The 9,410-nt window shown below is 30.8% G+C and overlaps 1 long non-coding RNA gene across 1 annotated transcript; it reads left to right on the top strand.

Moving 5' to 3' along the window:
• The first annotated feature begins 1,935 nt into the window (after positions 1 to 1,935).
• LOC107842659 lies at positions 1,936 to 7,622 on the top strand. The gene is made up of 2 exons (XR_007050529.1): positions 1,936 to 2,604; positions 7,223 to 7,622. It is a non-coding gene; the product is annotated as an uncharacterized LOC107842659 (long non-coding RNA).
• Positions 7,623 to 9,410: the final 1,788 nt, after the last annotated feature.

Here is a 9,410-nt window from a genome sequence, read left to right on the forward strand (position 1 = left end):
ATCATCACCCTATTTAAGTGGCATGTTACATTTTTAATGAGATACATTGGGTTGTTGCCCCGTTTAAAGTTATATATTACAGTCGTCCACCTTTCAATACGACACATTTGGGTCGACACCTTATTAAAGTGATATGTTAGGTTGTCCGCCTTTCAATGAGACATATTCGATCGTCACTTCATTCAAAGTGATGCATTATATTAAAAATAAGTCATCCGTCTTTCAATGAGATGCATTGGGTCATCATCCCATTCAAAGTGGCACATATATTCAAGATAGGTAGTCCTCCTTTCAATAAGACACGTTGGATCGTTACTCCATTCAAAGTGACATATTACATTCAAAATAGGTCGTCTGACTTTCAATGAGACATGTTGGACCGTCACTACATTCAAAGTGATTGTGCAAATTGATTCATCAACTATCTCAGCACACCATGTTCGAACAGGTTTGCACCAATTTATGCTTGTTTAACACTACATTTACAACTAATTGTTTGTTTAAGTTGTCATCGAGAACATCTAAAAGGATGAAATTCTCAAATCAAAAGCACAGGTGTGGACGACTCCTAAAAGGATACACCACATTGTGGAACTTTTTCGTAGCAGCAAACTAGGACATAGTATGAAGAGAAATATCAAACTCTTCAGATGCGAGCTGATAGACGACTTTCACCACCATCAAACTACACCCTTATCAAAAGGCATATGGGTATTTTGGGATGTTTTTGGTTTCAGTTTCACCTCTGGGGCAGCTCTAAACTCGCATCAGAGGTATTCTTTCTCTTCCTTAAAAATCAGGTGACAACATACCTAGAGCTTTGGAAATTATGTCCATGTAGCTCTTAGTTGCGGGTGTAAAGGGCCCCATATTCATGATTGAGATAAATTCAAGCATCTTTTCCATAACTCGATATATTTGTCACTCATCTATAAGTCATAGGTTGCCTAAAAAGACTATCTTGTTTACCGATCGAGTCAAACTACAAGCAGTCTGATTTCCCAAATCATTGGAATATGTAGACTAGGCTCTATGTAGAAAACCCAACTGCATTCCAACCTTTTCTATCCTCTTATTCCACAGCTCTTCAGTTTCATCAAAATTTGAAAACTTAAATAGCTTGTGATTTCTTTGAAAATCATTCTTTAAAAACAAGATTTATAAACTACAAGTGGCCTGAATTCTCATGTAACTTGAGATATGTAGGAAACTTGATATTGAGGTTCGGCCATAGCTCCCAAAACTTGTGCGAAAACTAGTCTCATCTGAGAGATGAATTTGTGGTCGAAAAAATATTAGGAACGTCAAACTCCCTTTTTCTAGAGTTACTTCCATCCACCCTAACCAAAGGAACTGGGCAGTTGTTGACATCTAATTTTTGCCCTCCATGACTGAGTTCAATTTCGAGTTTCTTTAATTCTAAATAAAATTACAATATTTATTTTATCTAAATAAGATCTTTCCAAAATATTTATCTAGGTAATTTTAGTCGTTTTAAATAATGATTATGTGATTTTGTATTTTCATATACAAAGTCATATAATTTTACGAAAATTAAATATGGATTCAAATGAATAAAATCTTGTTTTGAAAAAATATTTTTTTGATTTTATTTAATCAAGAAGCTCAAGATTTGAATTGGTTGTTAATTCGTTTCACATATTGTTTCAATTTAGTCAATTTATTAAATTAAAACTTAATTGAAAACCAAATTAATCATAATTACAATGCAAATCATCAATTGAATTTTAATTAGACTAAAGTTTAAATATAATTGTCTAAATTCTCATTTTTGACTATTTAATAAATGGCCTAAATCCCTAAATCCGTAATTCCTTATTTAACCCACCAGCCCATAACATACAACAACCAATTTCCCTTACCCTTTTAGCAACCGCCAGACCTAATCTGTCACTGACCCGGCCCGATCTCCCCCTTTAATTTCTCCTCAGCCCAAACAGCTTCCACTAAACAGTATCAAAACAACTACAACAACCAACCCAACAAAATCAGCCAACACTAGGCCCTAATAATAGATTCCTACCCGGCCCATTCTTCCCTTCTCTTAACAGCAAAACAATGATCGTATCAACAATGGCACCAGCAACATAACAATGCATCAACAGCTGTACAGACCGAACATCAACAATGAACAAATTAGTAACAGAAATTTCAACAGCTACGATCAGCCAGCAATGGCTGTCAACAAAACAACCATAACAATAGCCTCGACATCCACCAACGTCAAAACTAGCGGTTTCTATTCTTTTTACACTTTTACCCCTCCGTACAGCCGATAAAGGCTAGAGAATCACCAACTTTTTCCTTTCTCAGAACTTGTTCATCCATTGTCAGCAATGGTACAATGGATACAATAAATTCAAATTTGAAATTCAACATTTGAAATCGTAAAACCCTAATTCTTTCCCATATAAATAGAGGTTGGGGGTTAGAGGTGAAGGGGGGATTTTTGGGGAAAAATTGGGGCTTCTGGAGATGCGTGTCTCTAACCTCATGCAACTAAAATTCTGGTGAAATCAAGTAAAATCCAGTGCTGGAAACTTTATCGTTATAGGCTTGTCGTCCCATTCACTCTGGAAAAAGGTAAACACATTTTTCACTTTTAAATTTCCTCATCGTTCCTTCTTCGTCTTCGTGCAAGTAGTGTAATTGTGGGATTATATGTTGTAGCAGCTTTGAAGGCTATAGGGTCTTTGTGATTTTGTTGATCCGTTATTTGAAACAATTTGGTTGTGATTTTGTTGAGCCAATTTTGGCCTGTTCTTGGTTTATTTGATACAATTGATGTATTCTTAAATCAATCATGATCCTTATTTAGTCGGGTTCATTAATGTTCGGAGAATTGGTCATTTCTATTTGATTAGAATATTATTATAGTGGTGATCCAATTATAAGTGTTAAACTATCTACTTTTCCAGCAACTTTTTGCCTTGGTTTTAATCATTTCCCCTTTCCCAACATGGTTAAGTCTGTTGATTAGAATGTTTTTGTGAAATGAGTTTTATATCAAGCTAGGAGGTTTCTATTTGGTTTCCTTTTTATGAAGAATCTGACTGTTTCAAATATGTTTAGAGCCTCCATTTTTCTAAAAAATATATTTGAGTAAGGTTGTTGTCTCCTGCTTACAGGAATAGAGAATGGAGGTTATAAATATGCAATTGGACCATCTTCGTTTGATGTATGCGAATTCAAATTGTTTTGATCCGTAGAAGTTGTCATGGGGCACGAATATAAGCTGCCCATTTTACCCCAAAATTAGTTTGTTTGTGCATAAGCTTAACACATTTTTCCATTAAAACTATTTTAGATGGTTGATCTACCATATCATATGAATTACTTAGTAAAATAACTTTGACAATCTTTTTATAGTATGTTTCTTTTTCATTTAGACGAAATCAATGGTCGCCTTATGTTGTGATTTCTTTCCTTCTTTGTAATAACTTAAGTCAATATTTTGGGTGCTATCTTGATGAGTGCAAGCATCTGTATAATTCATTTCATTTTAAAGAAATTGATGTTTTCTTCTTCATCACATCATTGAGTAAATGTTATATGTATTTCTCCCCTTTTAAGTTATGTGTTAAGAGCACTTGAATAGTTACTAATTTTTGTTTTCCTCTCTCTTTTTATGTGTTAATTTCCTCATTTTAAAGAAATTGATGTTTTTTTCTTCATCGCCCCTGCATTTCCTCGAGACCAAAACCATCCTTACTCGAGTCAAAAATCTTCATCAAAATTTGTCCAGGGGCTAGTATATATTCGTATACAGTATATATACACCGAAATAGTTGCAGTTTTACGCTATTATACATGCGAATGACAATATAGTGCCAAACATGCTGATTTCTACATTGATATATGGCGTATACGCAATGGTATACCTAAAAATGCAGAAAAAATAAGACTGATATACACATAGCATACACATCTGAAAGAGGATTAAAAGGGGGTCATTTAAATAGGCCTAAAACCAATGTTTTCCAGATTTGAAAATGGGCTAAAAAGGGGCCCAAAATCCAACTTCAATTCTTGTATGGAAAAAAATACATAAAATAGAATACTTAAGTATTAAATTACAAAAAATAACAATACTTTTATCAAATTACATTTTATAGCATATGTTTTGTAATTTTGTAGCAACAGTTTACAAAAATACAAAATACATATAGATCATAAGGGCAGTAAAAATCATATGTATTTATATTTTTGTAGCAACAACTTGCAAAAATTCAAAATACAACTTGCTATATTATGTAATTATGAAACTATTGTTGTGAAACTCATAATTAAGGGGATAAATCTGATTTACCTAAATTTAAGGGATAAGGAATCAGTAAATGTATCCCTATTTCTTAAATTACATCATTTAATTACCTGATATTAATTATTGTATGAGTGAAAAGAGTAACGGAAATTTGAATTTCAAAAACAAAAACTCTTAAACATTACCTCTAATTGTCTTCTTTTCTGATTTACTATTCTGGGAAAAAAATATTTGCTCGTAATTTATTGTGAGAAAAAAAATGAACATCCCAATATTGTTGCGTCATTTCGGTGTATGAAAGACGGAAATAAGTTTTAAAGCATACAAAAGTGATGCCATTGTTGTTTCGGAAAGTATTAACTTTGTGAAGTTGGTTGCGACAATCGCGATGGAATTGGGTATTGATGATGTTCGGAAAAAATTGAAGTAAAATACATTATTGATGGTAATTCTTCTCCAATTATCATAAGAAATGATAATGGAGTGAAGGTTTATATTGACTTAAAGAAACAATGTTCTGGGCTTATAAGTATTCCGTTATGTATAACAACTTCCAACTAATCGATTAAAGATATCGAGTTTGATAGCGAAACTGGGGCTGTAATGTGTATTGAAGGTAGTGAATCTGATTCGGTTGCTTTAACTGTCGTTGAAACGCAGAATGAGTATTCATTATACATTCTAGAATTTAAAGTTAATAACTTCATTACTGATTGCAAGAACACTGAAATAAAAGTGAACCAACTTTATAAGGATAAGCAAACTTTGGTATCGGTTATGGAAAAATATACAATATCAAATGGCTTTAACACCTTTACTAAATGATCTGACAAATAAAGGTACGAAATAAATTATTATTTTTTATTTGTAGATGTTGTGAAGGATGTTGTGTTGTAATAGCATTTGTTTAAGGAGTTTTATTATTGACTTTAGTTTCTGGCTTTGCTATTTGCACAAAATAGAGTTACATTTACGATGTATAATATTCCATCATACATTCATTCGAATGTATAATAAAATTTTAACAATTTAGTTATGATATTTTTATTTAAATTATAGATTTTATATGTATGTTAATAAATTGATGACATATTTTAAAATTGTAACTTCAGCTATGTGTTACATTGCCGTGTCAAAGATTGTAAATGGATCCTGAAGGCGTATTTGATGAATCATTCAGAAATCTTTATGATAAAGACATTTGATTCGGAACATAGTTGCAGCCTAAGTGATAGAGTACTGAATAATTTAGTTGCAACAACAGCTTTTTTCAGTGAGTTTACTGCACCAAAGTTAATTAATTATAAGAGAATACACACACCGACAGACATAATTGTAATTAATTATAAGAGAATACACACACCGACAGACATAATTGAAGAGATGAAGGTCGTCTACGGTGTTGATATTAACTATATGATGGCTTGGCGGGCAAAATAAAAGACAATTGTGATGCTTAGAGGTGGACCAGTTGATGAATATCAAAAAATACTCCGTTATATATATATGTAGAACCAGGTATATCCTGGATCATGCATTCGGATCCATAGGGCATTAGATAACGAGTTTAAATACTTGTTTATTGCCTTACATCCCATGATAAGGGGGTTTAAATTTTGTAGTTCAGTAGTAGTTATAGATGGTGCACATTTAAGCGAGCCATATCAAGGAATGTTTGTATCGACGAGCACTCTTGATGGTACAGGTATTATACTTTGATATATCTACATTTGGTATTTTAGCATTGTGCATGCATTCTAGCTGATTATATGTTGCTCTAGTAAGAATACGTTATTAATATGTACTACGCAAGAAGTTGAATGAATGATCTGTTACCACTACATCTATATAATGTGATTATACACTTCATAACATGTATGATATTTATTCATACAACAGATTCTAATGCATATGTTTTAGTTATTATTATGTACTGGGAATGTTCATTAATGTATGATATGTTAACATAACATGTATAAAATTAGATTATATGCAATACTACATGTATAATTTTTATTCATAAAATGATACTACATGCAACAAAGAACAGGAATGTATGATCTGTTAGAATTACCTGTTTAAAATGTGATTCTACATCACACCACATGTATGATATGTAACTATACAATAGGTTCTATGTATTATGTATTTTAATTGTACAACAGATTCTAATGCATAAGTTTTAGTTATTATTATGTATTGATAATTGACATGAATGTATGATATGATAACATAACATGTAAAAAATGTGATTATATATCATACCACATATATGAAATTGTGTCATAAAACAAATTCGTAGTCATATATTTTAGTTATTATTATGTTTTCAACAAAGAACATTATTATATGAGCTGTTATAATTAAATGTATAAAAAGTGATTCTACATCACACCATATGTATGCTATGTAATCATACAATATATTGTATGTATTCTATAACAATTAGAACATTTTTAGTAAAAGTTTAAATAAGCATGAAATTGTTTAGTTTAATTTACCTCGTCATTCCAACACATTTTGGGTTGCGACATCAAGTAGAAACAATTCTTTGAGAGTGCTTGTGCAACAATAAATTTCAAAAGAGGATAACCTAATCCTGGAGCATTTTTTAGATAGTGATTGTATGTTTGTTTCTTGTAACATAAACAAGCATTAGACTTAACCAAGGTTTATTCTTATGTACTATTTTTAATAATTTAGTAGTCTTTCTAAATAACCTACTTTGAACCATGATATTTTAGTAACCCAATTTCAAGCCATTGTGAATAATCGTTGATCAATTGATTAGGCAAGTCTTCGGTAATGGTACAGCCATCAAAAGCATACCTCTGCTTCTCTTTATTATCAGAACTGCCCTTATCTTTAAAGCTCGATCCAATTTTGTGATGTATGGTGACCTGAAAATCTTTGACTTTTTTCTATCTCTTTTTGCAGGTGATTTCTATTTTACTTCACGTGTTTTTGCTGCTTCAAGCTCCCTTACTTGTGCATCAGGAAAGTCATGTAAAAACTGACTATCTGGAAGTGATCACTGACTTTCCGTCACTAAATTTGGTGTAACAACATCGAATTTATTTGTATTCGAAGGTGTTGACATCCCAAATATTAGTGCGTCTAAAACATCTTGAATAGACTCCGATAGTGTGGCATTCACGTCATCCTACAGATTAAAGATTGATTGTTATGTGTAAAATCAAACATATTAATATTTAACGATAGTGATACCTAAACAGTAGCTACGTTAATGTAGATAGGTTTTTAGTTAAAAACAACATATGAGCTGTCAAAAAAATACCTGCAAATCTTTCACATCAGTACTTTGATGTTTGTTCAATTCGTCAGCACAACATGATTCTTTTGCGGCAATATGCTCATCCTATTATAATTAAAATCATTATGTAAGAAAATAAATATGTCAAGGTGCTTTGTAATCTCTATATATAAAAATTGAATATGAATGTATAATAATCTTTATGAATATATAAAGTGTTGTAATACATTTAAAATTGATATGTATAACAAATGCACATGTAGTTGTTATATGCTAGTTTAATGTATAACATAATGTTATACATTCAAACGAATGTATAATGAAATTGAGGTAGTCTCAAAATAAGATAGTATTACGATGCAAAGAATTCAAAGTAAGACATAGTTCTAGGGGAAAAAAAATTGTAATAGTGATTTTAAAAACTATACAATGATGAATGAAAAGATGTTTATATAATTTGATATCTGTTAGTCATGAATGTGAATGTATAAGAATGATTGTTTTGAGTTGATAAACAACATGAGCAACCAAAAAAATACCTCTAAATATATGCTCAGTTCTTTAATACAATCTGTTTTTATTGCAGTATTATGCTCATCCTACATTCAGTAGCAATACCTCTATTACATCATTATGCTCTTCCTACATTTAGTAACAAGCATCATCCATAAAAGCTTAGTCAAAGTAATACGTAGTTGAATGAAAAAATATACACCAGTGATTTAAAATTGATAAGTATAACAAATGCATATGAATTTGTTATATGATGATTTAATGTATAACATAATGTTATACATTCGAATGAATGTATAATTATACTAAAATAGTCTCAAAATAAAAGAACATTTTTTTTCTAAAATATGCTATTAGTATTAATAATGTATAACATATCAATATACATTCAAATGTATGTGTAATAATTCTGTAAAAGCCTAGAAGTAAAGCGTTTTAAAATATTGATATTCATCTAAGAACAAACCAACATGATAGACAAAAATGTACCGATTATCTTCCATATCAGTAATGTGTGTGTTCTTTGATTCTTCTTCATGTCCCTCTTCTTGATCATTTATATGATCATCTTACAAAAAATTGACAAGTGGATATCTGTACATTTAATCAAATTTATATAATGATGAATGAAAATATTTTTATAATTTGATATCTACATTGTATAACCATATTTATGCATATCATATATATACCTTCTGATCGAATTGAATCTTAGCTATTGTTGGACATTCAGTATGAATGTGGACACAATCTTGGATCTCTGTTTCTAAAGGTTCAAGTACTGATGGTTCATTATTTGTTATGTGAATGACTGGTCCCGTGTACTTATCTTCATGTTGTATAAGAATCAAACAAAAATAGGTTAAGATGTTGGAGATATACAGATTTATGGTAATATGCCAATTTAATTTAGATTAACATTACCGGCAAATCATTCTTATAAACACTGACATTTATTTTTTATCCTTCTGCTGCACCTTCTTGTTGATGAATAATTTTCTCCTCCTATATTTCACGAATAATACTAATGTATGAGTATTTGTTCAAAGTATTAAAAATTTGAATGAAATTTTTTTTATACCGGAGATTCTTTATTCAATACTTTAAAGACCTCATCAGGTATATTGGAGATTAGTATTTTCAGCTCAGCAATTTTTTCATTCACCTTATAATGTACAGATAAATAATAAGATATTAGAAAAAAGTAATGGTTTTTTAAAATTAAAATTTGTGAATAAGAAAATTAACTTACATATGTTTTGATGTAACTCTTTATCTGCTCCATATCTAAATTAGACTTAGAAGTCCCTTCAGGCATTGTGGAAGATGAAGGAACAG

Source organism: Capsicum annuum, unplaced genomic scaffold, assembly GCF_002878395.1.
Source record: "Capsicum annuum cultivar UCD-10X-F1 unplaced genomic scaffold, UCD10Xv1.1 ctg5341, whole genome shotgun sequence".
NCBI classification, from domain to species: domain Eukaryota; kingdom Viridiplantae; phylum Streptophyta; class Magnoliopsida; order Solanales; family Solanaceae; genus Capsicum; species Capsicum annuum.